At 44.7% G+C, this 22,500-nt stretch overlaps 84 non-coding genes across 84 annotated transcripts in view; 43 read left to right on the top strand and 41 right to left on the bottom strand.

Annotated features, from left to right (window-relative positions):
• Positions 1–1,164: 1,164 nt before the first annotated feature.
• Positions 1,165–1,246, bottom strand: TRNAS-AGA (transfer RNA serine (anticodon AGA)). The gene has a single exon. It is a non-coding gene; the product is annotated as a tRNA-Ser (tRNA).
• Positions 1,247–1,338: 92 nt separating this feature from the next.
• Positions 1,339–1,411, top strand: TRNAK-CUU (transfer RNA lysine (anticodon CUU)). Its single transcript has one exon. It is a non-coding gene; the product is annotated as a tRNA-Lys (tRNA).
• Positions 1,412–1,487: 76 nt separating this feature from the next.
• Positions 1,488–1,561, top strand: TRNAT-AGU (transfer RNA threonine (anticodon AGU)). Its single transcript has one exon. It is a non-coding gene; the product is annotated as a tRNA-Thr (tRNA).
• Positions 1,562–1,672: 111 nt separating this feature from the next.
• TRNAF-GAA (transfer RNA phenylalanine (anticodon GAA)) lies at positions 1,673–1,745 on the bottom strand. Its single transcript has one exon. It is a non-coding gene; the product is annotated as a tRNA-Phe (tRNA).
• A 106-nt stretch (positions 1,746–1,851) lies between these two features.
• Positions 1,852–1,923, bottom strand: TRNAQ-CUG (transfer RNA glutamine (anticodon CUG)). Its single transcript has one exon. It is a non-coding gene; the product is annotated as a tRNA-Gln (tRNA).
• Positions 1,924–2,060: 137 nt separating this feature from the next.
• Positions 2,061–2,132, bottom strand: TRNAP-AGG (transfer RNA proline (anticodon AGG)). Its single transcript has one exon. It is a non-coding gene; the product is annotated as a tRNA-Pro (tRNA).
• A 109-nt stretch (positions 2,133–2,241) lies between these two features.
• Positions 2,242–2,314, bottom strand: TRNAV-CAC (transfer RNA valine (anticodon CAC)). The gene has a single exon. It is a non-coding gene; the product is annotated as a tRNA-Val (tRNA).
• Positions 2,315–2,398: 84 nt separating this feature from the next.
• TRNAR-ACG (transfer RNA arginine (anticodon ACG)) lies at positions 2,399–2,471 on the top strand. Its single transcript has one exon. It is a non-coding gene; the product is annotated as a tRNA-Arg (tRNA).
• Positions 2,472–2,622: 151 nt separating this feature from the next.
• On the bottom strand, positions 2,623–2,696 carry TRNAN-GUU (transfer RNA asparagine (anticodon GUU)). Its single transcript has one exon. It is a non-coding gene; the product is annotated as a tRNA-Asn (tRNA).
• Positions 2,697–2,824: 128 nt separating this feature from the next.
• TRNAE-CUC (transfer RNA glutamic acid (anticodon CUC)) lies at positions 2,825–2,896 on the top strand. Its single transcript has one exon. It is a non-coding gene; the product is annotated as a tRNA-Glu (tRNA).
• Positions 2,897–2,996: 100 nt separating this feature from the next.
• TRNAS-GCU (transfer RNA serine (anticodon GCU)) lies at positions 2,997–3,078 on the bottom strand. Its single transcript has one exon. It is a non-coding gene; the product is annotated as a tRNA-Ser (tRNA).
• Positions 3,079–3,175: 97 nt separating this feature from the next.
• Positions 3,176–3,247, bottom strand: TRNAE-UUC (transfer RNA glutamic acid (anticodon UUC)). Its single transcript has one exon. It is a non-coding gene; the product is annotated as a tRNA-Glu (tRNA).
• Positions 3,248–3,250: 3 nt separating this feature from the next.
• Positions 3,251–3,323, bottom strand: TRNAV-AAC (transfer RNA valine (anticodon AAC)). The gene has a single exon. It is a non-coding gene; the product is annotated as a tRNA-Val (tRNA).
• Positions 3,324–3,427: 104 nt separating this feature from the next.
• On the top strand, positions 3,428–3,499 carry TRNAH-GUG (transfer RNA histidin (anticodon GUG)). Its single transcript has one exon. It is a non-coding gene; the product is annotated as a tRNA-His (tRNA).
• An 86-nt stretch (positions 3,500–3,585) lies between these two features.
• Positions 3,586–3,657, top strand: TRNAG-UCC (transfer RNA glycine (anticodon UCC)). The gene has a single exon. It is a non-coding gene; the product is annotated as a tRNA-Gly (tRNA).
• Positions 3,658–3,733: 76 nt separating this feature from the next.
• Positions 3,734–3,806, top strand: TRNAM-CAU (transfer RNA methionine (anticodon CAU)). The gene has a single exon. It is a non-coding gene; the product is annotated as a tRNA-Met (tRNA).
• A 62-nt stretch (positions 3,807–3,868) lies between these two features.
• On the bottom strand, positions 3,869–3,987 carry LOC145310529 (5S ribosomal RNA). The gene has a single exon (XR_013876581.1). It is a non-coding gene; the product is annotated as a 5S ribosomal RNA (ribosomal RNA).
• A 108-nt stretch (positions 3,988–4,095) lies between these two features.
• On the top strand, positions 4,096–4,177 carry TRNAL-AAG (transfer RNA leucine (anticodon AAG)). The gene has a single exon. It is a non-coding gene; the product is annotated as a tRNA-Leu (tRNA).
• A 346-nt stretch (positions 4,178–4,523) lies between these two features.
• On the top strand, positions 4,524–4,616 carry TRNAY-GUA (transfer RNA tyrosine (anticodon GUA)). Its single transcript has 2 exons — positions 4,524–4,560; positions 4,581–4,616. It is a non-coding gene; the product is annotated as a tRNA-Tyr (tRNA).
• A 345-nt stretch (positions 4,617–4,961) lies between these two features.
• Positions 4,962–5,034, top strand: TRNAK-UUU (transfer RNA lysine (anticodon UUU)). Its single transcript has one exon. It is a non-coding gene; the product is annotated as a tRNA-Lys (tRNA).
• Positions 5,035–5,091: 57 nt separating this feature from the next.
• Positions 5,092–5,165, bottom strand: TRNAI-AAU (transfer RNA isoleucine (anticodon AAU)). Its single transcript has one exon. It is a non-coding gene; the product is annotated as a tRNA-Ile (tRNA).
• An 89-nt stretch (positions 5,166–5,254) lies between these two features.
• TRNAL-CAG (transfer RNA leucine (anticodon CAG)) lies at positions 5,255–5,338 on the top strand. The gene has a single exon. It is a non-coding gene; the product is annotated as a tRNA-Leu (tRNA).
• Positions 5,339–5,689: 351 nt separating this feature from the next.
• TRNAL-CAA (transfer RNA leucine (anticodon CAA)) lies at positions 5,690–5,813 on the top strand. The gene is made up of 2 exons: positions 5,690–5,727; positions 5,769–5,813. It is a non-coding gene; the product is annotated as a tRNA-Leu (tRNA).
• A 113-nt stretch (positions 5,814–5,926) lies between these two features.
• On the top strand, positions 5,927–5,998 carry TRNAC-GCA (transfer RNA cysteine (anticodon GCA)). Its single transcript has one exon. It is a non-coding gene; the product is annotated as a tRNA-Cys (tRNA).
• Positions 5,999–6,067: 69 nt separating this feature from the next.
• TRNAP-UGG (transfer RNA proline (anticodon UGG)) lies at positions 6,068–6,139 on the bottom strand. The gene has a single exon. It is a non-coding gene; the product is annotated as a tRNA-Pro (tRNA).
• Positions 6,140–7,706: 1,567 nt separating this feature from the next.
• TRNAS-AGA (transfer RNA serine (anticodon AGA)) lies at positions 7,707–7,788 on the bottom strand. The gene has a single exon. It is a non-coding gene; the product is annotated as a tRNA-Ser (tRNA).
• Positions 7,789–7,880: 92 nt separating this feature from the next.
• Positions 7,881–7,953, top strand: TRNAK-CUU (transfer RNA lysine (anticodon CUU)). Its single transcript has one exon. It is a non-coding gene; the product is annotated as a tRNA-Lys (tRNA).
• Positions 7,954–8,029: 76 nt separating this feature from the next.
• On the top strand, positions 8,030–8,103 carry TRNAT-AGU (transfer RNA threonine (anticodon AGU)). Its single transcript has one exon. It is a non-coding gene; the product is annotated as a tRNA-Thr (tRNA).
• A 111-nt stretch (positions 8,104–8,214) lies between these two features.
• Positions 8,215–8,287, bottom strand: TRNAF-GAA (transfer RNA phenylalanine (anticodon GAA)). The gene has a single exon. It is a non-coding gene; the product is annotated as a tRNA-Phe (tRNA).
• A 106-nt stretch (positions 8,288–8,393) lies between these two features.
• On the bottom strand, positions 8,394–8,465 carry TRNAQ-CUG (transfer RNA glutamine (anticodon CUG)). Its single transcript has one exon. It is a non-coding gene; the product is annotated as a tRNA-Gln (tRNA).
• Positions 8,466–8,602: 137 nt separating this feature from the next.
• TRNAP-AGG (transfer RNA proline (anticodon AGG)) lies at positions 8,603–8,674 on the bottom strand. Its single transcript has one exon. It is a non-coding gene; the product is annotated as a tRNA-Pro (tRNA).
• Positions 8,675–8,783: 109 nt separating this feature from the next.
• Positions 8,784–8,856, bottom strand: TRNAV-CAC (transfer RNA valine (anticodon CAC)). Its single transcript has one exon. It is a non-coding gene; the product is annotated as a tRNA-Val (tRNA).
• An 84-nt stretch (positions 8,857–8,940) lies between these two features.
• Positions 8,941–9,013, top strand: TRNAC-ACA (transfer RNA cysteine (anticodon ACA)). Its single transcript has one exon. It is a non-coding gene; the product is annotated as a tRNA-Cys (tRNA).
• Positions 9,014–9,164: 151 nt separating this feature from the next.
• Positions 9,165–9,238, bottom strand: TRNAN-GUU (transfer RNA asparagine (anticodon GUU)). Its single transcript has one exon. It is a non-coding gene; the product is annotated as a tRNA-Asn (tRNA).
• Positions 9,239–9,366: 128 nt separating this feature from the next.
• On the top strand, positions 9,367–9,438 carry TRNAE-CUC (transfer RNA glutamic acid (anticodon CUC)). Its single transcript has one exon. It is a non-coding gene; the product is annotated as a tRNA-Glu (tRNA).
• Positions 9,439–9,538: 100 nt separating this feature from the next.
• TRNAS-GCU (transfer RNA serine (anticodon GCU)) lies at positions 9,539–9,620 on the bottom strand. The gene has a single exon. It is a non-coding gene; the product is annotated as a tRNA-Ser (tRNA).
• Positions 9,621–9,717: 97 nt separating this feature from the next.
• TRNAE-UUC (transfer RNA glutamic acid (anticodon UUC)) lies at positions 9,718–9,789 on the bottom strand. The gene has a single exon. It is a non-coding gene; the product is annotated as a tRNA-Glu (tRNA).
• A 3-nt stretch (positions 9,790–9,792) lies between these two features.
• TRNAV-AAC (transfer RNA valine (anticodon AAC)) lies at positions 9,793–9,865 on the bottom strand. Its single transcript has one exon. It is a non-coding gene; the product is annotated as a tRNA-Val (tRNA).
• Positions 9,866–9,969: 104 nt separating this feature from the next.
• On the top strand, positions 9,970–10,041 carry TRNAH-GUG (transfer RNA histidin (anticodon GUG)). Its single transcript has one exon. It is a non-coding gene; the product is annotated as a tRNA-His (tRNA).
• Positions 10,042–10,127: 86 nt separating this feature from the next.
• On the top strand, positions 10,128–10,199 carry TRNAG-UCC (transfer RNA glycine (anticodon UCC)). The gene has a single exon. It is a non-coding gene; the product is annotated as a tRNA-Gly (tRNA).
• A 76-nt stretch (positions 10,200–10,275) lies between these two features.
• On the top strand, positions 10,276–10,348 carry TRNAM-CAU (transfer RNA methionine (anticodon CAU)). The gene has a single exon. It is a non-coding gene; the product is annotated as a tRNA-Met (tRNA).
• Positions 10,349–10,410: 62 nt separating this feature from the next.
• LOC145310530 (5S ribosomal RNA) lies at positions 10,411–10,529 on the bottom strand. Its single transcript, XR_013876582.1, has one exon. It is a non-coding gene; the product is annotated as a 5S ribosomal RNA (ribosomal RNA).
• Positions 10,530–10,637: 108 nt separating this feature from the next.
• On the top strand, positions 10,638–10,719 carry TRNAL-AAG (transfer RNA leucine (anticodon AAG)). Its single transcript has one exon. It is a non-coding gene; the product is annotated as a tRNA-Leu (tRNA).
• A 346-nt stretch (positions 10,720–11,065) lies between these two features.
• Positions 11,066–11,158, top strand: TRNAY-GUA (transfer RNA tyrosine (anticodon GUA)). Its single transcript has 2 exons — positions 11,066–11,102; positions 11,123–11,158. It is a non-coding gene; the product is annotated as a tRNA-Tyr (tRNA).
• Positions 11,159–11,503: 345 nt separating this feature from the next.
• Positions 11,504–11,576, top strand: TRNAK-UUU (transfer RNA lysine (anticodon UUU)). The gene has a single exon. It is a non-coding gene; the product is annotated as a tRNA-Lys (tRNA).
• A 57-nt stretch (positions 11,577–11,633) lies between these two features.
• TRNAI-AAU (transfer RNA isoleucine (anticodon AAU)) lies at positions 11,634–11,707 on the bottom strand. Its single transcript has one exon. It is a non-coding gene; the product is annotated as a tRNA-Ile (tRNA).
• An 89-nt stretch (positions 11,708–11,796) lies between these two features.
• TRNAL-CAG (transfer RNA leucine (anticodon CAG)) lies at positions 11,797–11,880 on the top strand. Its single transcript has one exon. It is a non-coding gene; the product is annotated as a tRNA-Leu (tRNA).
• A 351-nt stretch (positions 11,881–12,231) lies between these two features.
• Positions 12,232–12,355, top strand: TRNAL-CAA (transfer RNA leucine (anticodon CAA)). The gene is made up of 2 exons: positions 12,232–12,269; positions 12,311–12,355. It is a non-coding gene; the product is annotated as a tRNA-Leu (tRNA).
• A 113-nt stretch (positions 12,356–12,468) lies between these two features.
• TRNAC-GCA (transfer RNA cysteine (anticodon GCA)) lies at positions 12,469–12,540 on the top strand. Its single transcript has one exon. It is a non-coding gene; the product is annotated as a tRNA-Cys (tRNA).
• A 69-nt stretch (positions 12,541–12,609) lies between these two features.
• TRNAP-UGG (transfer RNA proline (anticodon UGG)) lies at positions 12,610–12,681 on the bottom strand. Its single transcript has one exon. It is a non-coding gene; the product is annotated as a tRNA-Pro (tRNA).
• Positions 12,682–14,248: 1,567 nt separating this feature from the next.
• On the bottom strand, positions 14,249–14,330 carry TRNAS-AGA (transfer RNA serine (anticodon AGA)). Its single transcript has one exon. It is a non-coding gene; the product is annotated as a tRNA-Ser (tRNA).
• A 92-nt stretch (positions 14,331–14,422) lies between these two features.
• TRNAK-CUU (transfer RNA lysine (anticodon CUU)) lies at positions 14,423–14,495 on the top strand. Its single transcript has one exon. It is a non-coding gene; the product is annotated as a tRNA-Lys (tRNA).
• A 76-nt stretch (positions 14,496–14,571) lies between these two features.
• TRNAT-AGU (transfer RNA threonine (anticodon AGU)) lies at positions 14,572–14,645 on the top strand. Its single transcript has one exon. It is a non-coding gene; the product is annotated as a tRNA-Thr (tRNA).
• A 111-nt stretch (positions 14,646–14,756) lies between these two features.
• On the bottom strand, positions 14,757–14,829 carry TRNAF-GAA (transfer RNA phenylalanine (anticodon GAA)). The gene has a single exon. It is a non-coding gene; the product is annotated as a tRNA-Phe (tRNA).
• Positions 14,830–14,935: 106 nt separating this feature from the next.
• On the bottom strand, positions 14,936–15,007 carry TRNAQ-CUG (transfer RNA glutamine (anticodon CUG)). The gene has a single exon. It is a non-coding gene; the product is annotated as a tRNA-Gln (tRNA).
• A 137-nt stretch (positions 15,008–15,144) lies between these two features.
• TRNAP-AGG (transfer RNA proline (anticodon AGG)) lies at positions 15,145–15,216 on the bottom strand. Its single transcript has one exon. It is a non-coding gene; the product is annotated as a tRNA-Pro (tRNA).
• Positions 15,217–15,325: 109 nt separating this feature from the next.
• Positions 15,326–15,398, bottom strand: TRNAV-CAC (transfer RNA valine (anticodon CAC)). Its single transcript has one exon. It is a non-coding gene; the product is annotated as a tRNA-Val (tRNA).
• An 84-nt stretch (positions 15,399–15,482) lies between these two features.
• TRNAR-ACG (transfer RNA arginine (anticodon ACG)) lies at positions 15,483–15,555 on the top strand. Its single transcript has one exon. It is a non-coding gene; the product is annotated as a tRNA-Arg (tRNA).
• A 151-nt stretch (positions 15,556–15,706) lies between these two features.
• TRNAN-GUU (transfer RNA asparagine (anticodon GUU)) lies at positions 15,707–15,780 on the bottom strand. Its single transcript has one exon. It is a non-coding gene; the product is annotated as a tRNA-Asn (tRNA).
• Positions 15,781–15,908: 128 nt separating this feature from the next.
• Positions 15,909–15,980, top strand: TRNAE-CUC (transfer RNA glutamic acid (anticodon CUC)). Its single transcript has one exon. It is a non-coding gene; the product is annotated as a tRNA-Glu (tRNA).
• A 279-nt stretch (positions 15,981–16,259) lies between these two features.
• On the bottom strand, positions 16,260–16,331 carry TRNAE-UUC (transfer RNA glutamic acid (anticodon UUC)). Its single transcript has one exon. It is a non-coding gene; the product is annotated as a tRNA-Glu (tRNA).
• A 3-nt stretch (positions 16,332–16,334) lies between these two features.
• TRNAV-AAC (transfer RNA valine (anticodon AAC)) lies at positions 16,335–16,407 on the bottom strand. Its single transcript has one exon. It is a non-coding gene; the product is annotated as a tRNA-Val (tRNA).
• A 104-nt stretch (positions 16,408–16,511) lies between these two features.
• Positions 16,512–16,583, top strand: TRNAH-GUG (transfer RNA histidin (anticodon GUG)). The gene has a single exon. It is a non-coding gene; the product is annotated as a tRNA-His (tRNA).
• An 86-nt stretch (positions 16,584–16,669) lies between these two features.
• Positions 16,670–16,741, top strand: TRNAG-UCC (transfer RNA glycine (anticodon UCC)). Its single transcript has one exon. It is a non-coding gene; the product is annotated as a tRNA-Gly (tRNA).
• Positions 16,742–16,817: 76 nt separating this feature from the next.
• Positions 16,818–16,890, top strand: TRNAM-CAU (transfer RNA methionine (anticodon CAU)). Its single transcript has one exon. It is a non-coding gene; the product is annotated as a tRNA-Met (tRNA).
• Positions 16,891–16,952: 62 nt separating this feature from the next.
• Positions 16,953–17,071, bottom strand: LOC145310531 (5S ribosomal RNA). The gene has a single exon (XR_013876583.1). It is a non-coding gene; the product is annotated as a 5S ribosomal RNA (ribosomal RNA).
• A 108-nt stretch (positions 17,072–17,179) lies between these two features.
• On the top strand, positions 17,180–17,261 carry TRNAL-AAG (transfer RNA leucine (anticodon AAG)). Its single transcript has one exon. It is a non-coding gene; the product is annotated as a tRNA-Leu (tRNA).
• A 346-nt stretch (positions 17,262–17,607) lies between these two features.
• Positions 17,608–17,700, top strand: TRNAY-GUA (transfer RNA tyrosine (anticodon GUA)). The gene is made up of 2 exons: positions 17,608–17,644; positions 17,665–17,700. It is a non-coding gene; the product is annotated as a tRNA-Tyr (tRNA).
• A 345-nt stretch (positions 17,701–18,045) lies between these two features.
• On the top strand, positions 18,046–18,118 carry TRNAK-UUU (transfer RNA lysine (anticodon UUU)). Its single transcript has one exon. It is a non-coding gene; the product is annotated as a tRNA-Lys (tRNA).
• Positions 18,119–18,175: 57 nt separating this feature from the next.
• TRNAI-AAU (transfer RNA isoleucine (anticodon AAU)) lies at positions 18,176–18,249 on the bottom strand. The gene has a single exon. It is a non-coding gene; the product is annotated as a tRNA-Ile (tRNA).
• Positions 18,250–18,338: 89 nt separating this feature from the next.
• On the top strand, positions 18,339–18,422 carry TRNAL-CAG (transfer RNA leucine (anticodon CAG)). Its single transcript has one exon. It is a non-coding gene; the product is annotated as a tRNA-Leu (tRNA).
• A 351-nt stretch (positions 18,423–18,773) lies between these two features.
• TRNAL-CAA (transfer RNA leucine (anticodon CAA)) lies at positions 18,774–18,897 on the top strand. Its single transcript has 2 exons — positions 18,774–18,811; positions 18,853–18,897. It is a non-coding gene; the product is annotated as a tRNA-Leu (tRNA).
• A 113-nt stretch (positions 18,898–19,010) lies between these two features.
• TRNAC-GCA (transfer RNA cysteine (anticodon GCA)) lies at positions 19,011–19,082 on the top strand. Its single transcript has one exon. It is a non-coding gene; the product is annotated as a tRNA-Cys (tRNA).
• A 69-nt stretch (positions 19,083–19,151) lies between these two features.
• Positions 19,152–19,223, bottom strand: TRNAP-UGG (transfer RNA proline (anticodon UGG)). The gene has a single exon. It is a non-coding gene; the product is annotated as a tRNA-Pro (tRNA).
• A 1,567-nt stretch (positions 19,224–20,790) lies between these two features.
• TRNAS-AGA (transfer RNA serine (anticodon AGA)) lies at positions 20,791–20,872 on the bottom strand. Its single transcript has one exon. It is a non-coding gene; the product is annotated as a tRNA-Ser (tRNA).
• A 92-nt stretch (positions 20,873–20,964) lies between these two features.
• Positions 20,965–21,037, top strand: TRNAK-CUU (transfer RNA lysine (anticodon CUU)). The gene has a single exon. It is a non-coding gene; the product is annotated as a tRNA-Lys (tRNA).
• Positions 21,038–21,113: 76 nt separating this feature from the next.
• TRNAT-AGU (transfer RNA threonine (anticodon AGU)) lies at positions 21,114–21,187 on the top strand. The gene has a single exon. It is a non-coding gene; the product is annotated as a tRNA-Thr (tRNA).
• Positions 21,188–21,298: 111 nt separating this feature from the next.
• On the bottom strand, positions 21,299–21,371 carry TRNAF-GAA (transfer RNA phenylalanine (anticodon GAA)). The gene has a single exon. It is a non-coding gene; the product is annotated as a tRNA-Phe (tRNA).
• Positions 21,372–21,477: 106 nt separating this feature from the next.
• On the bottom strand, positions 21,478–21,549 carry TRNAQ-CUG (transfer RNA glutamine (anticodon CUG)). Its single transcript has one exon. It is a non-coding gene; the product is annotated as a tRNA-Gln (tRNA).
• Positions 21,550–21,686: 137 nt separating this feature from the next.
• On the bottom strand, positions 21,687–21,758 carry TRNAP-AGG (transfer RNA proline (anticodon AGG)). The gene has a single exon. It is a non-coding gene; the product is annotated as a tRNA-Pro (tRNA).
• Positions 21,759–21,867: 109 nt separating this feature from the next.
• Positions 21,868–21,940, bottom strand: TRNAV-CAC (transfer RNA valine (anticodon CAC)). Its single transcript has one exon. It is a non-coding gene; the product is annotated as a tRNA-Val (tRNA).
• An 84-nt stretch (positions 21,941–22,024) lies between these two features.
• On the top strand, positions 22,025–22,097 carry TRNAR-ACG (transfer RNA arginine (anticodon ACG)). Its single transcript has one exon. It is a non-coding gene; the product is annotated as a tRNA-Arg (tRNA).
• Positions 22,098–22,248: 151 nt separating this feature from the next.
• Positions 22,249–22,322, bottom strand: TRNAN-GUU (transfer RNA asparagine (anticodon GUU)). The gene has a single exon. It is a non-coding gene; the product is annotated as a tRNA-Asn (tRNA).
• Positions 22,323–22,450: 128 nt separating this feature from the next.
• Positions 22,451–22,500, top strand: part of TRNAE-CUC (transfer RNA glutamic acid (anticodon CUC)) — a 72-nt gene continuing 22 nt past the window's right edge. The window contains exon 1 of the tRNA in view: positions 22,451–22,500. This exon is cut by the window's right edge and continues 22 nt beyond it. This is a non-coding gene — a tRNA (tRNA-Glu).

The raw sequence follows: 22,500 nt of genomic DNA on the forward strand, positions 1-22,500 counted from the left end.
ATTACTCGAATCAAGTCCATCTCATGAAGTGCTGCCTTCATATTGTTGTTTCACATCTATGTTTTATCTGTGCATTAATAATAAATATGCTTCATCTATTGCAATCGTTGTAAAATAATAAAAATCTCTTTATGAATTTAAGTTAATAAAATCATATTTTTTTCTTGGGTTTCAATAAAACAAAAAAATAATATCTCGGACTTCTAAAGTCTTTTTATATGTTTCCTCACTGTTTGGCCACTACTTGGTCACAAATGCTCAAAACACAAACCTTTTTCGACCTAAGATACTCAATTGGTTCCTTCTACAAGTCCAATCCATCAGTTTTGGGATGTCTTTATATTTCAAGATAAATTTATGAAAAAGGGAAATTTGGGTGTTGCCTATTGTATGCACAGATACCATTAAATCAACAGAAAAAAATACTTATTTGTACTTTTCTCTCATCTTTAAAGTTTGATTCTGTTAAATAACTATTCTTGAAGGAGAGCTGCTGACCTCCAGTGTACATGGCTTAGTCAAATGCATATTAAACATAAAAATTTTCCCAAAAAGCACATAAAAAAAGTCTCTCAATGGGTTAGAAAAATAGAATAATTTTGAAACTTAGATTTAAGTTAAACAAATTATTTTTCTAGTACATTACATTAAAATACTTTGTTTGGGGCAAATTTTTACCTTTAACGTGTATTTGACTTAACCATGAACACTGGAGGTCAGCAGCTGTCCTCTTGAGCGATAGAATGCATAAATCCCTTAGACAATAGTTAATTCAACAGAATTCAAACTTTGAAAATGGGAAAAAAGTATAGGTTTTTTCAGTGCAATTTATTTTGGATCTTGTTAACGCGATTGCTGCGCATTTCCTGGCATTATTCTGGCAAGGATTGGTACTCGAAAACTAAATATTTTCCATCTTTGAGTACGCCAGTGACAAGCGGATTTCATTTGAATGTTGTTTGTTGGAACTCTTGCTATTCTGGTTCAGGTTCTTGCAAAATGAATTGCTGCAACGTCCGGGAATCGAACCCGGGCCGCCCGCGTGGCAGGCGAGCATTCTACCACTGAACCAACGTTGCTGGCACATAGGGAAAGGACAATTTGTGGCTCTTTGTAACCCCCCAAACAGCCCATGACCTATGGAGAGAAGGGCAAAATGTTATCCGCAGTCGGTAGGATTCGAACCTACGCTCCCAGAGGGAATCTGATTTCTAGTCAGACGCCTTAACCACTCGGCCACGACTGCAATCCATTGATGGGGGCACATTTGGCGGCATTCTCATACAGTAGAATAACTTGGATTAGCTTAGCTTGCCACTTCACACAGGTTTGCAAGTAGCCCGGCTAGCTCAGTCGGTAGAGCATGAGACTCTTAATCTCAGGGTCGTGGGTTCGAGCCCCACGTTGGGCGACCATTCCTTTTGGTGTGTTTCCCACTTAGCTGCAACGAGTATGAGGTGCACACTCATGGACCCACCAGCAGAAAGGGCGCCATGGCTTAGTTGGTTAAAGCGCCTGTCTAGTAAACAGGAGATCCCGAGTTCGAATCTCGGTGGTGCCTCAACTTTTTTTGACCAACCCAACTGTCAAAAGAAGGCCTCTGAAAGATTTCACTGCTCACATTTTGCCCAAGATACAGGAAAAATGAAGCGAAACAAACAGTTCAACAAAATGCCGCGACCCGGGATCGAACCGGGGACCTTTAGATCTTCAGTCTAACGCTCTCCCAACTGAGCTATCACGGCCTGTGCTATGTTCTTGGCGACCCAAGCGGAAACGCAGCAGCATAGCATTTCAAAAAGAAAAAGTGGCCTGACAGACGAAAACAAACGAACAAACAGAAAAAGAGACAGGTCCTACCGAGATTTGAACTCGGATCGCTGGATTCAGAGTCCAGAGTGCTAACCATTACACCATAGGACCTTCACATCTAGCAATGTCAAGATGCACGTACAGTTTTCCAATCGTTTTCCCATTGAAAAGAAAAAGGTAAAACAACTGGAACATATTTGCAGAAACCCTGAAATTAGGGCCAAACATGACCAATCCAAAAAGCAAGTGGGCTCGTCCGGGATTTGAACCCGGGACCTCTCGCACCCTAAGCGAGAATCATACCCCTAGACCAACGAGCCAGCTGTTGAGTGGTAACAGTGCGTGTGGGTATTTATTTGACATGCCTGCGGAAGGAGACTCACCTTTGAACGAGGACCTTCAAGAAAGAAGAAGAAAAAACAGACTGTTTGGTTCCTGCCGGGATCGAACCGGCGACCTTGTCCGTGTGAAGGACACGTGATAACCACTACACTAAGGAACCTTGCTGGTAGAGAGGCAAATTCTTTGTTTGAAATATTGAGTTGTAGCAAATGTGGTATGGATCTGTCCCAACGGTGTACTACAGGGTCTCGTGGCGCAACGGATAACGCGTCTGACTACGGATCAGAAGATTGCAGGTTCGAATCCTGCCGAGATCGGATTTTTATCTTTGAACAGACTAAATGTGTATGACTGAGACACATGGCATGACATTGCATACACAGATACATGGACAATATGTTTGTTTAGCTGCCAATACTTATGTTTTGTTCACGTTGATTGCTACGCTCAACAAGAAAAAGGTGTCTGCGCCCCCGGGTGGGCTCGAACCACCAACCTTTCGGTTAACAGCCGAACGCGCTAGCCGATTGCGCCACGGAGGCAAGTTGATGATGCTGGTATCGAAATAATTGAGAAATATGCCAACATGGTTAAATAATTGTACAATTGAGAAAGCCAGTTTGGAAAATGCTTTGTTTAAGTTTGCACTGCTAAACACATCATACATCCTTCCGTTATGGTCTAGTGGTTAGGATAGCTGGCTCTCACCCAGCAGGCCCGGGTTCGATTCCCGGTAACGGAAAACTTTTTTCCCCCCTCTTGTGCGCTTGTCCAAGTGTAGTTGAGTTGGTATAGCATCGAATTTCTCGAGAGAAGAAAAGGCAATAATTGAACAAAACTTCCGACGAGGATGGGATTCGAACCCACGCGGGCAGAGCCCATTGGATTAGCAGTCCAACGCCTTAACCACTCGGCCACCTCGTCAACTAGGAGGAGTCAGGCCGAAACTTGGGAAGCCCTTGATGTTTGCATGAAAGAATGAGATCCTGGTGGTTCAGCAGTTTTTAGAGAAGAAAAAGATTTCCCACGCCGGGAGTTGAACCCGGGCCTCCTGGGTGAAAGCCAGATATCCTAGCCGTTAGACCACGTGGGATCATGTTTCCGTCCGGGATCGAACCGGAGACCTTCTGCGTGTTAGGCAGATGTGATAACCGCTACACCACGGAAACTCTGTGGTATAGTGCCAACTAAGGTGGGATGTTATGAAATCACGGAAAAGGCTGGCCTTTGTGGTATGTACACTAGAACATTTGTGCCTTTGTCACTGTCTCTAGCCGTGATCGTCTAGTGGTTAGGACCCTGCGTTGTGGCCGCAGTAACCCAGGTTCGAATCCTGGTCACGGCAGTGACAATTTTTTCCTTTCCCTGTCACATCGTGACTTTGAATTTGGAACTGGCGGATGGTATTGTGGGAGCCCATGTCATGAAGAAGCGTCAGTGGTATAGTGGTGAGCATAGCTGCCTTCCAAGCAGTTGACCCGGGTTCGATTCCCGGCTGACGCAGAGCTGAATTTTTAAGCCATGGTATGTGCCGTAATTGGCCAATACTGCTTCCAAATTGTGCAACAGAGATCACCAAGCCTCCGTAGCGCAGTAGGCAGCGCGTCAGTCTCATAATCTGAAGGCCGTGAGTTCGAGCCTCACCGGGGGCAGACTTCATTTTGATCTTAATATGTCTAATGCGTGTAGTGATGGAAAGGAAAACGAAAGTTTAGGCCTACGACACCAAGTATTCCCAGGCGGTCACCCATCCAAGTACTAACTTGGCCCAATGTTGCTTAACTTCAGTGATCGGACGAGAACTGGTGCTTTCAACATGGTATGGCCGTAGACATTGATGATGGGCAATGCAACGGTATGAGTCAATCCTTTTCTGCTGCGATGGCGTAGGGATTAAGCACAAGGTACTACAAGACAAGCAGTCGGCTTCAGGGCATTAGGGGTAGCGTGGCCGAGCGGTCTAAGGCGCTGGTTTAAGGCACCAGTCCTTTCGAGGGCGTGGGTTCGAATCCCACCGCTGCCAAAGCTTTTTCCTCACTTTAGAATTATTGTTGGCTGAAGTGGCTGTTATTCGGTTTGTTTTTGTTTTGATTGTATCTCCGTCCCCTAGGCAGACTGGGGTCAATCATTTGTTTGTCTCCATACATGATGAACAGGTTTCATGAGCTATGGCAAAATGTTGCTTGGAGATGCGGGGTATCGATCCCCGTACCTCTCGCATGCTAAGCGAGCGCTCTACCATCTGAGCTACATCCCCTTCTTGCTGTTGATGTCCGAAAGCAAGTATTTGAATCTTCTGTCTCGGGAAATCAAAAGGTCGCACAGCAACTGTGGTTAAATTGACAAAGCAATTCCTCACCCGACAGCTACCTTTGATAGCTCAGTTGGTAGAGCGGTGGACTGTAGTTGTTACTCTGCGAGCAGATATCCATAGGTCGCTGGTTCAAATCCGGCTCGAAGGAACTAACCTTTTTCGTCCTTTTTTTCATATTTTCCATCGGAACACGAACACGGTGTTAGCTTTGAACACCAATGCTCAACGACATCGGTGTCAGCATCGAGTGTAACCGACATTAGAAAGCCAGGACATGATGTTGCTTAATTTTTTTCATTTTCCCTGGCGTCTATCCATTCCTCGATAGTCTAGTGGTGAGGATCTCCGCCTGTCACGTGGAAGGCCCGGGTTCGATTCCCGGTCGGGGAGAATGCAACTTTTTGACAGGACAGCTTGAGAGACATGCATTTCATCGCTCCAGCTTTATGATAGAAGGCAATTTGGTTACATAATTTACCTCCAATACCATTGAGCCCGGGTAGCTCAGTCGGTAGAGCGTTAGGCTTTTAACCTAACGGTCCAGGGTTCGAGCCCCTGCTCGGGCGCTACCCTTTTGCACAGACGTGCACTTAAATCACTTTGTCAGCAAATTAAAAGGAGTATGGCCCGTAGGGGGATCGAACCCGTGACCTTCGCGTTATTAGCACGACGCTCTAACCAACTGAGCTAACGGGCCTACACACGGTTGTTGGACTAAAAACTTTGCATTGATATAGTGTATTTGCATAGCTTGTTGCTTGTGGCTGCCTACACCGTGAGTCAACAGTCAGTTTGGCCGAGTGGTCTAAGGCGCTGCGTTCAGGTCGCAGTCCACTTCTGTGGGCGTGAGTTCGAATCTCACAGCTGACAAACTCCTTTTTCCTGTCCATTGTGTGTGCGTGCTGCTCTATTTTGGCAGCAAACCAAATATACATAAAATGTTTGACTCAACCAGACAAGGATAGCAGAGTGGCGCAGTGGAAGCGTGCTGGGCCCATAACCCAAAGGTCCGTAGATCGAAACTACGCTCTGCTAAAACCCAATTCTTTTCTTCTGTTCTGTTCTCTTTTCTTTATTTCAGACGTCAACAGGGACCACAAATGTGTCCCCGCACCCCAACACGACCCATTAGCGCAGAGGATAGCGCGTTGGACTTCTAATCCAAAGGTCCTGGGTTCGATCCCCAGATGGGTTGCAAACTGTTTTGCCAGCCAGTAAGATGTCAGGATGGCCGAGTGGTCTAAGGCGCCAGACTCAAGGCATAATCCTTGCTCTGCAATACGGAGTAGGCTCTGGAGAATTCTGGTCCTCGATGAGGGCATGGGTTCGAATCCCATTTCTGACAAACAACTTTTGGCATTAATTTTCTGCAACTGCCACCCTCCCACTCAAGGAAGTATCGCCATCAAAACGCAGAGCTAAGATTGACCACAATTGTTTGCTTGTTTTACCGCACACGGGGATATAGCTCAGTGGTAGAGCATCCGGCTGCAGTCCGGCAGGTCCTTGGTTCAACTCCGAGTGTCCCCTTAGGTGAAACTTTTTTTGGTTTAGCACATTGCAACCTTGCATCCAGAAAAAAAAAGAAAGAAAAATCAAGGGCCAAACCGGGATTTGAACCCGGGACCTCCTGCACCCAAAGCAGGAATCATACCCCTAGACCATTTGGCCGCCCAGTTAGGTTAAGTCAACAGTGATTTAATACACTTGATGTAACTTTGACTGCTTTAATAAAGTCTGGCATTGAAACCAACATGATTCAGATGTTTCTCTGGATGTTGCACAGTTTTCTAATTCATATCAGACCTTTCTGTCCATATAAATAACACATAAAACCAACCGCTGGTTCATAGTTGGTAAAAATGATTAACTGAACCTAAAATTTTGGGGAGGAATAAAGATATTCAAGATTTAATTTTTTGTTTTCAAAATAAAGATACTAAGAAAGAGAGGTAATGTCTGATTGAGCCAATAAATGAATCGCATCGGAGCATACATGAAATCTCATTAGTTGAATTAAACTGAAGGTTTCTAGTTTTTTTCATGAGAGTTAATTTGAGCTGTTCTTTCAACTATTACTCGAATCAAGTCCATCTCATGAAGTGCTGCCTTCATATTGTTGTTTCACATCTATGTTTTATCTGTGCATTAATAATAAATATGCTTCATCTATTGCAATCGTTGTAAAATAATAAAAATCTCTTTATGAATTTAAGTTAATAAAATCATATTTTTTTCTTGGGTTTCAATAAAACAAAAAAATAATATCTCGGACTTCTAAAGTCTTTTTATATGTTTCCTCACTGTTTGGCCACTACTTGGTCACAAATGCTCAAAACACAAACCTTTTTCGACCTAAGATACTCAATTGGTTCCTTCTACAAGTCCAATCCATCAGTTTTGGGATGTCTTTATATTTCAAGATAAATTTATGAAAAAGGGAAATTTGGGTGTTGCCTATTGTATGCACAGATACCATTAAATCAACAGAAAAAAATACTTATTTGTACTTTTCTCTCATCTTTAAAGTTTGATTCTGTTAAATAACTATTCTTGAAGGAGAGCTGCTGACCTCCAGTGTACATGGCTTAGTCAAATGCATATTAAACATAAAAATTTTCCCAAAAAGCACATAAAAAAAGTCTCTCAATGGGTTAGAAAAATAGAATAATTTTGAAACTTAGATTTAAGTTAAACAAATTATTTTTCTAGTACATTACATTAAAATACTTTGTTTGGGGCAAATTTTTACCTTTAACGTGTATTTGACTTAACCATGAACACTGGAGGTCAGCAGCTGTCCTCTTGAGCGATAGAATGCATAAATCCCTTAGACAATAGTTAATTCAACAGAATTCAAACTTTGAAAATGGGAAAAAAGTATAGGTTTTTTCAGTGCAATTTATTTTGGATCTTGTTAACGCGATTGCTGCGCATTTCCTGGCATTATTCTGGCAAGGATTGGTACTCGAAAACTAAATATTTTCCATCTTTGAGTACGCCAAGGACAAGCGGATTTCATTTGAATGTTGTTTGTTGGAACTCTTGCTATTCTGGTTCAGGTTCTTGCAAAATGAATTGCTGCAACGTCCGGGAATCGAACCCGGGCCGCCCGCGTGGCAGGCGAGCATTCTACCACTGAACCAACATTGCTGGCACATGGGGAAAGGACAATTTGTGGCTCTTTGTAACCCCCCAAACAGCCCATGACCTATGGAGAGAAGGGCAAAATGTTATCCGCAGTCGGTAGGATTCGAACCTACGCTCCCAGAGGGAATCTGATTTCTAGTCAGACGCCTTAACCACTCGGCCACGACTGCAATCCATTGATGGGGGCACATTTGGCGGCATTCTCATACAGTAGAATAACTTGGATTAGCTTAGCTTGCCACTTCACACAGGTTTGCAAGCAGCCCGGCTAGCTCAGTCGGTAGAGCATGAGACTCTTAATCTCAGGGTCGTGGGTTCGAGCCCCACGTTGGGCGACCATTCCTTTTGGTGTGTTTCCCACTTAGCTGCAACGAGTATGAGGTGCACACTCATGGACCCACCAGCAGAAAGGGCGCCATGGCTTAGTTGGTTAAAGCGCCTGTCTAGTAAACAGGAGATCCCGAGTTCGAATCTCGGTGGTGCCTCAACTTTTTTTGACCAACCCAACTGTCAAAAGAAGGCCTCTGAAAGATTTCACTGCTCACATTTTGCCCAAGATACAGGAAAAATGAAGCGAAACAAACAGTTCAACAAAATGCCGCGACCCGGGATCGAACCGGGGACCTTTAGATCTTCAGTCTAACGCTCTCCCAACTGAGCTATCACGGCCTGTGCTATGTTCTTGGCGACCCAAGCGGAAACGCAGCAGCATAGCATTTCAAAAAGAAAAAGTGGCCTGACAGACGAAAACAAACGAACAAACAGAAAAAGAGACAGGTCCTACCGAGATTTGAACTCGGATCGCTGGATTCAGAGTCCAGAGTGCTAACCATTACACCATAGGACCTTCACATCTAGCGATGTCAAGATGCACGTACAGTTTTCCAATCGTTTTCCCATTGAAAAGAAAAAGGTAAAACAACTGGAACATATTTGCAGAAACCCTGAAATTAGGGCCAAACATGACCAATCCAAAAAGCAAGTGGGCTCGTCCGGGATTTGAACCCGGGACCTCTCGCACCCTAAGCGAGAATCATACCCCTAGACCAACGAGCCAGCTGTTGAGTGGTAACAGTGCGTGTGGGTATTTATTTGACATGCCTGCGGAAGGAGACTCACCTTTGAACGAGGACCTTCAAGAAAGAAGAAGAAAAAACAGACTGTTTGGTTCCTGCCGGGATCGAACCGGCGACCTTGTCCGTGTGAAGGACACGTGATAACCACTACACTAAGGAACCTTGCTGGTAGAGAGGCAAATTCTTTGTTTGAAATATTGAGTTGTAGCAAATGTGGTATGGATCTGTCCCAACGGTGTACTACAGGGTCTCGTGGCGCAACGGATAACGCGTCTGACTACAGATCAGAAGATTGCAGGTTCGAATCCTGCCGAGATCGGATTTTTATCTTTGAACAGACTAAATGTGTATGACTGAGACACATGGCATGACATTGCATACACAGATACATGGACAATATGTTTGTTTAGCTGCCAATACTTATGTTTTGTTCACGTTGATTGCTACGCTCAACAAGAAAAAGGTGTCTGCGCCCCCGGGTGGGCTCGAACCACCAACCTTTCGGTTAACAGCCGAACGCGCTAGCCGATTGCGCCACGGAGGCAAGTTGATGATGCTGGTATCGAAATAATTGAGAAATATGCCAACATGGTTAAATAATTGTACAATTGAGAAAGCCAGTTTGGAAAATGCTTTGTTTAAGTTTGCACTGCTAAACACATCATACATCCTTCCGTTATGGTCTAGTGGTTAGGATAGCTGGCTCTCACCCAGCAGGCCCGGGTTCGATTCCCGGTAACGGAAAACTTTTTTCCCCCCTCTTGTGCGCTTGTCCAAGTGTAGTTGAGTTGGTATAGCATCGAATTTCTCGAGAGAAGAAAAGGCAATAATTGAACAAAACTTCCGACGAGGATGGGATTCGAACCCACGCGGGCAGAGCCCATTGGATTAGCAGTCCAACGCCTTAACCACTCGGCCACCTCGTCAACTAGGAGGAGTCAGGCCGAAACTTGGGAAGCCCTTGATGTTTGCATGAAAGAATGAGATCCTGGTGGTTCAGCAGTTTTTAGAGAAGAAAAAGATTTCCCACGCCGGGAGTTGAACCCGGGCCTCCTGGGTGAAAGCCAGATATCCTAGCCGTTAGACCACGTGGGATCATGTTTCCGTCCGGGATCGAACCGGAGACCTTCTGCGTGTTAGGCAGATGTGATAACCGCTACACCACGGAAACTCTGTGGTATAGTGCCAACTAAGGTGGGATGTTATGAAATCACGGAAAAGGCTGGCCTTTGTGGTATGTACACTAGAACATTTGTGCCTTTGTCACTGTCTCTAGCCGTGATCGTCTAGTGGTTAGGACCCTGCGTTGTGGCCGCAGTAACCCAGGTTCGAATCCTGGTCACGGCAGTGACAATTTTTTCCTTTCCCTGTCACATCGTGACTTTGAATTTGGAACTGGCGGATGGTATTGTGGGAGCCCATGTCATGAAGAAGCGTCAGTGGTATAGTGGTGAGCATAGCTGCCTTCCAAGCAGTTGACCCGGGTTCGATTCCCGGCTGACGCAGAGCTGAATTTTTAAGCCATGGTATGTGCCGTAATTGGCCAATACTGCTTCCAAATTGTGCAACAGAGATCACCAAGCCTCCGTAGCGCAGTAGGCAGCGCGTCAGTCTCATAATCTGAAGGCCGTGAGTTCGAGCCTCACCGGGGGCAGACTTCATTTTGATCTTAATATGTCTAATGCGTGTAGTGATGGAAAGGAAAACGAAAGTTTAGGCCTACGACACCAAGTATTCCCAGGCGGTCACCCATCCAAGTACTAACTTGGCCCAATGTTGCTTAACTTCAGTGATCGGACGAGAACTGGTGCTTTCAACATGGTATGGCCGTAGACATTGATGATGGGCAATGCAACGGTATGAGTCAATCCTTTTCTGCTGCGATGGCGTAGGGATTAAGCACAAGGTACTACAAGACAAGCAGTCGGCTTCAGGGCATTAGGGGTAGCGTGGCCGAGCGGTCTAAGGCGCTGGTTTAAGGCACCAGTCCTTTCGAGGGCGTGGGTTCGAATCCCACCGCTGCCAAAGCTTTTTCCTCACTTTAGAATTATTGTTGGCTGAAGTGGCTGTTATTCGGTTTGTTTTTGTTTTGATTGTATCTCCGTCCCCTAGGCAGACTGGGGTCAATCATTTGTTTGTCTCCATACATGATGAACAGGTTTCATGAGCTATGGCAAAATGTTGCTTGGAGATGCGGGGTATCGATCCCCATACCTCTCGCATGCTAAGCGAGCGCTCTACCATCTGAGCTACATCCCCTTCTTGCTGTTGATGTCCGAAAGCAAGTATTTGAATCTTCTGTCTCGGGAAATCAAAAGGTCGCACAGCAACTGTGGTTAAATTGACAAAGCAATTCCTCACCCGACAGCTACCTTCGATAGCTCAGTTGGTAGAGCGGTGGACTGTAGTTGTTACTCTGCGAGCAGATATCCATAGGTCGCTGGTTCAAATCCGGCTCGAAGGAACTAACCTTTTTCGTCCTTTTTTTCATATTTTCCATCGGAACACGAACACGGTGTTAGCTTTGAACACCAATGCTCAACGACATCGGTGTCAGCATCGAGTGTAACCGACATTAGAAAGCCAGGACATGATGTTGCTTAATTTTTTTCATTTTCCCTGGCGTCTATCCATTCCTCGATAGTCTAGTGGTGAGGATCTCCGCCTGTCACGTGGAAGGCCCGGGTTCGATTCCCGGTCGGGGAGAATGCAACTTTTTGACAGGACAGCTTGAGAGACATGCATTTCATCGCTCCAGCTTTATGATAGAAGGCAATTTGGTTACATAATTTACCTCCAATACCATTGAGCCCGGGTAGCTCAGTCGGTAGAGCGTTAGGCTTTTAACCTAACGGTCCAGGGTTCGAGCCCCTGCTCGGGCGCTACCCTTTTGCACAGACGTGCACTTAAATCACTTTGTCAGCAAATTAAAAGGAGTATGGCCCGTAGGGGGATCGAACCCGTGACCTTCGCGTTATTAGCACGACGCTCTAACCAACTGAGCTAACGGGCCTACACACAGTTGTTGGACTAAAAACTTTGCATTGATATAGTGTATTTGCATAGCTTGTTGCTTGTGGCTGCCTACACCGTGAGTCAACAGTCAGTTTGGCCGAGTGGTCTAAGGCGCTGCGTTCAGGTCGCAGTCCACTTCTGTGGGCGTGAGTTCGAATCTCACAGCTGACAAACTCCTTTTTCCTGTCCATTGTGTGTGCGTGCTGCTCTATTTTGGCAGCAAACCAAATATACATAAAATGTTTGACTCAACCAGACAAGGATAGCAGAGTGGCGCAGTGGAAGCGTGCTGGGCCCATAACCCAGAGGTCCGTAGATCGAAACTACGCTCTGCTAAAACCCAATTCTTTTCTTCTGTTCTGTTCTCTTTTCTTTATTTCAGACGTCAACAGGGACCACAAATGTGTCCCCGCACCCCAACACGACCCATTAGCGCAGAGGATAGCGCGTTGGACTTCTAATCCAAAGGTCCTGGGTTCGATCCCCAGATGGGTTGCAAACTGTTTTGCCAGCCAGTAAGATGTCAGGATGGCCGAGTGGTCTAAGGCGCCAGACTCAAGGCATAATCCTTGCTCTGCAATACGGAGTAGGCTCTGGAGAATTCTGGTCCTCGATGAGGGCATGGGTTCGAATCCCATTTCTGACAAACAACTTTTGGCATTAATTTTCTGCAACTGCCACCCTCCCACTCAAGGAAGTATCGCCATCAAAACGCAGAGCTAAGATTGACCACAATTGTTTGCTTGTTTCACCGCACACGGGGATATAGCTCAGTGGTAGAGCATCCGGCTGCAGTCCGGCAGGTCCTTGGTTCAACTCCGAGTGTCCCCTTAGGTGAAACTTTTTTTGGTTTAGCACATTGCAACCTTGCATCCAGAAAAAAAAAGAAAGAAAAATCAAGGGCCAAACCGGGATTTGAACCCGGGACCTCCTGCACCCAAAGCAGGAATCATACCCCTAGACCATTTGGCCGCCCGGTTAGGTTAAGTCAACAGTGATTTAATACACTTGATGTAACTTTGACTGCTTTAATAAAGTCTGGCATTGAAACCAACATGATTCAGATGTTTCTCTGGATGTTGCACAGTTTTCTAATTCATATCAGACCTTTCTGTCCATATAAATAACACATAAAACCAACCGCTGGTTCATAGTTGGTAAAAATGATTAACTGAACCTAAAATTTTGGGGAGGAATAAAGATATTCAAGATTTAATTTTTTGTTTTCAAAATAAAGATACTAAGAAAGAGAGGTAATGTCTGATTGAGCCAATAAATGAATCGCATCGGAGCATACATGAAATCTCATTAGTTGAATTAAACTGAAGGTTTCTAGTTTTTTTCATGAGAGTTAATTTGAGCTGTTCTTTCAACTATTACTCGAATCAAGTCCATCTCATGAAGTGCTGCCTTCATATTGTTGTTTCACATCTATGTTTTATCTGTGCATTAATAATAAATATGCTTCATCTATTGCAATCGTTGTAAAATAATAAAAATCTCTTTATGAATTTAAGTTAATAAAATCATATTTTTTTCTTGGGTTTCAATAAAACAAAAAAATAATATCTCGGACTTCTAAAGTCTTTTTATATGTTTCCTCACTGTTTGGCCACTACTTGGTCACAAATGCTCAAAACACAAACCTTTTTCGACCTAAGATACTCAATTGGTTCCTTCTACAAGTCCAATCCATCAGTTTTGGGATGTCTTTATATTTCAAGATAAATTTATGAAAAAGGGAAATTTGGGTGTTGCCTATTGTATGCACAGATACAATTAAATCAACAGAAAAAAATACTTATTTGTACTTTTCTCTCATCTTTAAAGTTTGATTCTGTTAAATAACTATTCTTGAAGGAGAGCTGCTGACCTCCAGTGTACATGGCTTAGTCAAATGCATATTAAACATAAAAATTTTCCCAAAAAGCACATATAAAAAGTCTCTCAATGGGTTAGAAAAATAGAATAATTTTGAAACTTAGATTTAAGTTAAACAAATTATTTTTCTAGTACATTACATTAAAATACTTTGTTTGGGGCAAATTTTTACCTTTAACGTGTATTTGACTTAACCATGAACACTGGAGGTCAGCAGCTGTCCTCTTGAGCGATAGAATGCATAAATCCCTTAGACAATAGTTAATTCAACAGAATTCAAACTTTGAAAATGGGAAAAAAGTATAGGTTTTTTCAGTGCAATTTATTTTGGATCTTGTTAACGCGATTGCTGCGCATTTCCTGGCATTATTCTGGCAAGGATTGGTACTCGAAAACTAAATATTTTCCATCTTTGAGTACGCCAGTGACAAGCGGATTTCATTTGAATGTTGTTTGTTGGAACTCTTGCTATTCTGGTTCAGGTTCTTGCAAAATGAATTGCTGCAACGTCCAGGAATCGAACCCGGGCCGCCCGCGTGGCAGGCGAGCATTCTACCACTGAACCAACGTTGCTGGCACATAGGGAAAGGACAATTTGTGGCTCTTTGTAACCCCCCAAACAGCCCATGACCTATGGAGAGAAGGGCAAAATGTTATCCGCAGTCGGTAGGATTCGAACCTACGCTCCCAGAGGGAATCTGATTTCTAGTCAGACGCCTTAACCACTCGGCCACGACTGCAATCCATTGATGGGGGCACATTTGGCGGCATTCTCATACAGTAGAATAACTTGGATTAGCTTAGCTTGCCACTTCACACAGGTTTGCAAGCAGCCCGGCTAGCTCAGTCGGTAGAGCATGAGACTCTTAATCTCAGGGTCGTGGGTTCGAGCCCCACGTTGGGCGACCATTCCTTTTGGTGTGTTTCCCACTTAGCTGCAACGAGTATGAGGTGCACACTCATGGACCCACCAGCAGAAAGGGCGCCATGGCTTAGTTGGTTAAAGCGCCTGTCTAGTAAACAGGAGATCCCGAGTTCGAATCTCGGTGGTGCCTCAACTTTTTTTGACCAACCCAACTGTCAAAAGAAGGCCTCTGAAAGATTTCACTGCTCACATTTTGCCCAAGATACAGGAAAAATGAAGCGAAACAAACAGTTCAACAAAATGCCGCGACCCGGGATCGAACCGGGGACCTTTAGATCTTCAGTCTAACGCTCTCCCAACTGAGCTATCACGGCCTGTGCTATGTTCTTGGCGACCCAAGCGGAAACGCAGCAGCATAGCATTTCAAAAAGAAAAAGTGGCCTGACAGACGAAAACAAACGAACAAACAGAAAAAGAGACAGGTCCTACCGAGATTTGAACTCGGATCGCTGGATTCAGAGTCCAGAGTGCTAACCATTACACCATAGGACCTTCACATCTAGCGATGTCAAGATGCACGTACAGTTTTCCAATCGTTTTCCCATTGAAAAGAAAAAGGTAAAACAACTGGAACATATTTGCAGAAACCCTGAAATTAGGGCCAAACATGACCAATCCAAAAAGCAAGTGGGCTCGTCCGGGATTTGAACCCGGGACCTCTCGCACCCTAAGCGAGAATCATACCCCTAGACCAACGAGCCAGCTGTTGAGTGGTAACAGTGCGTGTGGGTATTTATTTGACATGCCTGCGGAAGGAGACTCACCTTTGAACGAGGACCTTCAAGAAAGAAGAAGAAAAAACAGACTGTTTGGTTCCTGCCGGGATCGAACCGGCGACCTTGTCCGTGTGAAGGACACGTGATAACCACTACACTAAGGAACCTTGCTGGTAGAGAGGCAAATTCTTTGTTTGAAATATTGAGTTGTAGCAAATGTGGTATGGATCTGTCCCAACGGTGTACTACAGGGTCTCGTGGCGCAACGGATAACGCGTCTGACTACGGATCAGAAGATTGCAGGTTCGAATCCTGCCGAGATCGGATTTTTATCTTTGAACAGACTAAATGTGTATGACTGAGACACATGGCATGACATTGCATACACAGATACATGGACAATATGTTTGTTTAGCTGCCAATACTTATGTTTTGTTCACGTTGATTGCTACGCTCAACAAGAAAAAGGTGTCTGCGCCCCCGGGTGGGCTCGAACCACCAACCTTTCGGTTAACAGCCGAACGCGCTAGCCGATTGCGCCACGGAGGCAAGTTGATGATGCTGGTATCGAAATAATTGAGAAATATGCCAACATGGTTAAATAATTGTACAATTGAGAAAGCCAGTTTGGAAAATGCTTTGTTTAAGTTTGCACTGCTAAACACATCATACATCCTTCCGTTATGGTCTAGTGGTTAGGATAGCTGGCTCTCACCCAGCAGGCCCGGGTTCGATTCCCGGTAACGGAAAACTTTTTTCCCCCCTCTTGTGCGCTTGTCCAAGTGTAGTTGAGTTGGTATAGCATCGAATTTCTCGAGAGAAGAAAAGGCAATAATTGAACAAAACTTCCGACGAGGATGGGATTCGTACCCACGCGGGCAGAGCCCATTGGATTAGCAGTCCAACGCCTTAACCACTCGGCCACCTTGTCAACTAGGAGGAGTCAGGCCGAAACTTGGGAAGCCCTTGATGTTTGCATGAAAGAATGAGATCCTGGTGGTTCAGCAGTTTTTAGAGAAGAAAAAGATTTCCCACGCCGGGAGTTGAACCCGGGCCTCCTGGGTGAAAGCCAGATATCCTAGCCGTTAGACCACGTGGGATCATGTTTCCGTCCGGGATCGAACCGGAGACCTTCTGCGTGTTAGGCAGATGTGATAACCGCTACACCACGGAAACTCTGTGGTATAGTGCCAACTAAGGTGGGATGTTATGAAATCACGGAAAAGGCTGGCCTTTGTGGTATGTACACTAGAACATTTGTGCCTTTGTCACTGTCTCTAGCCGTGATCGTCTAGTGGTTAGGACCCTGCGTTGTGGCCGCAGTAACCCAGGTTCGAATCCTGGTCACGGCAGTGACAATTTTTTCCTTTCCCTGTCACATCGTGACTTTGAATTTGGAACTGGCGGATGGTATTGTGGGAGCCCATGTCATGAAGAAGCGTCAGTGGTATAGTGGTGAGCATAGCTGCCTTCCAAGCAGTTGACCCGGGTTCGATTCCCGGCTGACGCAGAGCTGAATTTTTAAGCCATGGTATGTGCCGTAATTGGCCAATACTGCTTCCAAATTGTGCAACAGAGATCACCAAGCCTCCGTAGCGCAGTAGGCAGCGCGTCAGTCTCATAATCTGAAGGCCGTGAGTTCGAGCCTCACCGGGGGCAGACTTCATTTTGATCTTAATATGTCTAATGCGTGTAGTGATGGAAAGGAAAACGAAAGTTTAGGCCTACGACACCAAGTATTCCCAGGCGGTCACCCATCCAAGTACTAACTTGGCCCAATGTTGCTTAACTTCAGTGATCGGACGAGAACTGGTGCTTTCAACATGGTATGGCCGTAGACATTGATGATGGGCAATGCAACGGTATGAGTCAATCCTTTTCTGCTGCGATGGCGTAGGGATTAAGCACAAGGTACTACAAGACAAGCAGTCGGCTTCAGGGCATTAGGGGTAGCGTGGCCGAGCGGTCTAAGGCGCTGGTTTAAGGCACCAGTCCTTTCGAGGGCGTGGGTTCGAATCCCACCGCTGCCAAAGCTTTTTCCTCACTTTAGAATTATTGTTGGCTGAAGTGGCTGTTATTCGGTTTGTTTTTGTTTTGATTGTATCTCCGTCCCCTAGGCAGACTGGGGTCAATCATTTGTTTGTCTCCATACATGATGAACAGGTTTCATGAGCTATGGCAAAATGTTGCTTGGAGATGCGGGGTATCGATCCCCGTACCTCTCGCATGCTAAGCGAGCGCTCTACCATCTGAGCTACATCCCCTTCTTGCTGTTGATGTCCGAAAGCAAGTATTTGAATCTTCTGTCTCGGGAAATCAAAAGGTCGCACAGCAACTGTGGTTAAATTGACAAAGCAATTCCTCACCCGACAGCTACCTTTGATAGCTCAGTTGGTAGAGCGGTGGACTGTAGTTGTTACTCTGCGAGCAGATATCCATAGGTCGCTGGTTCAAATCCGGCTCGAAGGAACTAACCTTTTTCGTCCTTTTTTTCATATTTTCCATCGGAACACGAACACGGTGTTAGCTTTGAACACCAATGCTCAACGACATCGGTGTCAGCATCGAGTGTAACCGACATTAGAAAGCCAGGACATGATGTTGCTTAATTTTTTTCATTTTCCCTGGCGTCTATCCATTCCTCGATAGTCTAGTGGTGAGGATCTCCGCCTGTCACGTGGAAGGCCCGGGTTCGATTCCCGGTCGGGGAGAATGCAACTTTTTGACAGGACAGCTTGAGAGACATGCATTTCATCGCTCCAGCTTTATGATAGAAGGCAATTTGGTTACATAATTTACCTCCAATACCATTGAGCCCGGGTAGCTCAGTCGGTAGAGCGTTAGGCTTTTAACCTAACGGTCCAGGGTTCGAGCCCCTGCTCGGGCGCTACCCTTTTGCACAGACGTGCACTTAAATCACTTTGTCAGCAAATTAAAAGGAGTATGGCCCGTAGGGGGATCGAACCCGTGACCTTCGCGTTATTAGCACGACGCTCTAACCAACTGAGCTAACGGGCCTACACACGGTTGTTGGACTAAAAACTTTGCATTGATATAGTGTATTTGCATAGCTTGTTGCTTGTGGCTGCCTACACCGTGAGTCAACAGTCAGTTTGGCCGAGTGGTCTAAGGCGCTGCGTTCAGGTCGCAGTCCACTTCTGTGGGCGTGAGTTCGAATCTCACAGCTGACAAACTCCTTTTTCCTGTCCATTGTGTGTGCGTGCTGCTCTATTTTGGCAGCAAACCAAATATACATAAAATGTTTGACTCAACCAGACAAGGATAGCAGAGTGGCGCAGTGGAAGCGTGCTGGGCCCATAACCCAGAGGTCCGTAGATCGAAACTACGCTCTGCTAAAACCCAATTCTTTTCTTCTGTTCTGTTCTCTTTTCTTTATTTCAGACGTCAACAGGGACCACAAATGTGTCCCCGCACCCCAACACGACCCATTAGCGCAGAGGATAGCGCGTTGGACTTCTAATCCAAAGGTCCTGGGTTCGATCCCCAGATGGGTTGCAAACTGTTTTGCCAGCCAGTAAGATGTCAGGATGGCCGAGTGGTCTAAGGCGCCAGACTCAAGGCATAATCCTTGCTCTGCAATACGGAGTAGGCTCTGGAGAATTCTGGTCCTCGATGAGGGCATGGGTTCGAATCCCATTTCTGACAAACAACTTTTGGCATTAATTTTCTGCAACTGCCACCCTCCCACTCAAGGAAGTATCGCCATCAAAACGCAGAGCTAAGATTGACCACAATTGTTTGCTTGTTTCACCGCACACGGGGATATAGCTCAGTGGTAGAGCATCCGGCTGCAGTCCGGCAGGTCCTTGGTTCAACTCCGAGTGTCCCCTTAGGTGAAACTTTTTTTGGTTTAGCACATTGCAACCTTGCATCCAGAAAAAAAAAGAAAGAAAAATCAAGGGCCAAACCGGGATTTGAACCCGGGACCTCCTGCACCCAAAGCAGGAATCATACCCCTAGACCATTTGGCCGCCCGGTTAGGTTAAGTCAACAGTGATTTAATACACTTGATGTAACTTTGACTGCTTTAATAAAGTCTGGCATTGAAACCAACATGATTCAGATGTTTCTCTGGATGTTGCACAGTTTTCTAATTCATATCAGACCTTTCTGTCCATATAAATAACACATAAAACCAACCGCTGGTTCATAGTTGGTAAAAATGATTAACTGAACCTAAAATTTTGGGGAGGAATAAAGATATTCAAGATTTAATTTTTTGTTTTCAAAATAAAGATACTAAGAAAGAGAGGTAATGTCTGATTGAGCCAATAAATGAATCGCATCGGAGCATACATGAAATCTCATTAGTTGAATTAAACTGAAGGTTTCTAGTTTTTTTCATGAGAGTTAATTTGAGCTGTTCTTTCAACTATTACTCGAATCAAGTCCATCTCATGAAGTGCTGCCTTCATATTGTTGTTTCACATCTATGTTTTATCTGTGCATTAATAATAAATATGCTTCATCTATTGCAATCGTTGTAAAATAATAAAAATCTCTTTATGAATTTAAGTTAATAAAATCATATTTTTTTCTTGGGTTTCAATAAAACAAAAAAATAATATCTCGGACTTCTAAAGTCTTTTTATATGTTTCCTCACTGTTTGGCCACTACTTGGTCACAAATGCTCAAAACACAAACCTTTTTCGACCTAAGATACTCAATTGGTTCCTTCTACAAGTCCAATCCATCAGTTTTGGGATGTCTTTATATTTCAAGATAAATTTATGAAAAAGGGAAATTTGGGTGTTGCCTATTGTATGCACAGATACCATTAAATCAACAGAAAAAAATACTTATTTGTACTTTTCTCTCATCTTTAAAGTTTGATTCTGTTAAATAACTATTCTTGAAGGAGAGCTGCTGACCTCCAGTGTACATGGCTTAGTCAAATGCATATTAAACATAAAAATTTTCCCAAAAAGCACATAAAAAAAGTCTCTCAATGGGTTAGAAAAATAGAATAATTTTGAAACTTAGATTTAAGTTAAACAAATTATTTTTCTAGTACATTACATTAAAATACTTTGTTTGGGGCAAATTTTTACCTTTAACGTGTATTTGACTTAACCATGAACACTGGAGGTCAGCAGCTGTCCTCTTGAGCGATAGAATGCATAAATCCCTTAGACAATAGTTAATTCAACAGAATTCAAACTTTGAAAATGGGAAAAAAGTATAGGTTTTTTCAGTGCAATTTATTTTGGATCTTGTTAACGCGATTGCTGCGCATTTCCTGGCATTATTCTGGCAAGGATTGGTACTCGAAAACTAAATATTTTCCATCTTTGAGTACGCCAGTGACAAGCGGATTTCATTTGAATGTTGTTTGTTGGAACTCTTGCTATTCTGGTTCAGGTTCTTGCAAAATGAATTGCTGCAACGTCCGGGAATCGAACCCGGGCCGCCCGCGTGGCAGGCGAGCATTCTACCACTGAACCAACGTTGCTGGCACATAGGGAAAGGACAATTTGTGGCTCTTTGTAACCCCCCAAACAGCCCATGACCTATGGAGAGAAGGGCAAAATGTTATCCGCAGTTGGTAGGATTCGAACCTACGCTCCCAGAGGGAATCTGATTTCTAGTCAGACGCCTTAACCACTCGGCCACGACTGCAATCCATTGATGGGGGCACATTTGGCGGCATTCTCATACAGTAGAATAACTTGGATTAGCTTAGCTTGCCACTTCACACAGGTTTGCAAGCAGCCCGGCTAGCTCAGTCGGTAGAGCATGAGACTCTTAATCTCAGGGTCGTGGGTTCGAGCCCCACGTTGGGCGACCATTCCTTTTGGTGTGTTTCCCACTTAGCTGCAACGAGTATGAGGTGCACACTCATGGACCCACCAGCAGAAAGGGCGCCATGGCTTAGTTGGTTAAAGCGCCTGTCTAGTAAACAGGAGATCCCGAGTTCGAATCTCGGTGGTGCCTCAACTTTTTTTGACCAACCCAACTGTCAAAAGAAGGCCTCTGAAAGATTTCACTGCTCACATTTTGCCCAAGATACAGGAAAAATGAAGCGAAACAAACAGTTCAACAAAATGCCGCGACCCGGGATCGAACCGGGGACCTTTAGATCTTCAGTCTAACGCTCTCCCAACTGAGCTATCACGGCCTGTGCTATGTTCTTGGCGACCCAAGCGGAAACGCAGCAGCATAGCATTTCAAAAAGAAAAAGTGGCCTGACAGACGAAAACAAACGAACAAACAGAAAAAGAGACAGGTCCTACCGAGATTTGAACTCGGATCGCTGGATTCAGAGTCCAGAGTGCTAACCATTACACCATAGGACCTTCACATCTAGCGATGTCAAGATGCACGTACAGTTTTCCAATCGTTTTCCCATTGAAAAGAAAAAGGTAAAACAACTGGAACATATTTGCAGAAACCCTGAAATTAGGGCCAAACATGACCAATCCAAAAAGCAAGTGGGCTCGTCCGGGATTTGAACCCGGGACCTCTCGCACCCTAAGCGAGAATCATACCCCTAGACCAACGAGCCAGCTGTTGAGTGGTAACAGTGCGTGTGGGTATTTATTTGACATGCCTGCGGAAGGAGACTCACCTTTGAACGAGGACCTTCAAGAAAGAAGAAGAAAAAACAGACTGTTTGGTTCCTGCCGGGATCGAACCGGCGACCTTGTCCGTGTGAAGGACACGTGATAACCACTACACTAAGGAACCTTGCTGGTAGAGAGGCAAATTCTTTGTTTGAAATATTGAGTTGTAGCAAATGTGGTATGGATCTGTCCCAACGGTGTACTACAGGGTCTCGTGGCGCAACGGATAACGCGTCTGACTACGGATCAGAAGATTGCAGGTTCGAATCCTGCCGAGATCGGATTTTTATCTTTGAACAGACTAAATGTGTATGACTGAGACACATGGCATGACATTGCATACACAGATACATGGACAATATGTTTGTTTAGCTGCCAATACTTATGTTTTGTTCACGTTGATTGCTACGCTCAACAAGAAAAAGGTACCTGCGCCCCCGGGTGGGCTCGAACCACCAACCTTTCGGTTAACAGCCGAACGCGCTAGCCGATTGCGCCACGGAGGCAAGTTGATGATGCTGGTATCGAAATAATTGAGAAATATGCCAACATGGTTAAATAATTGTACAATTGAGAAAGCCAGTTTGGAAAATGCTTTGTTTAAGTTTGCACTGCTAAACACATCATACATCCTTCCGTTATGGTCTAGTGGTTAGGATAGCTGGCTCTCACCCAGCAGGCCCG

This window comes from Acartia tonsa, unplaced genomic scaffold (assembly GCF_053477335.1).
Source record: "Acartia tonsa isolate MP-2025a unplaced genomic scaffold, ASM5347733v1 sca3, whole genome shotgun sequence".
Taxonomy (NCBI): Eukaryota; Metazoa; Arthropoda; class Copepoda; order Calanoida; family Acartiidae; genus Acartia; species Acartia tonsa.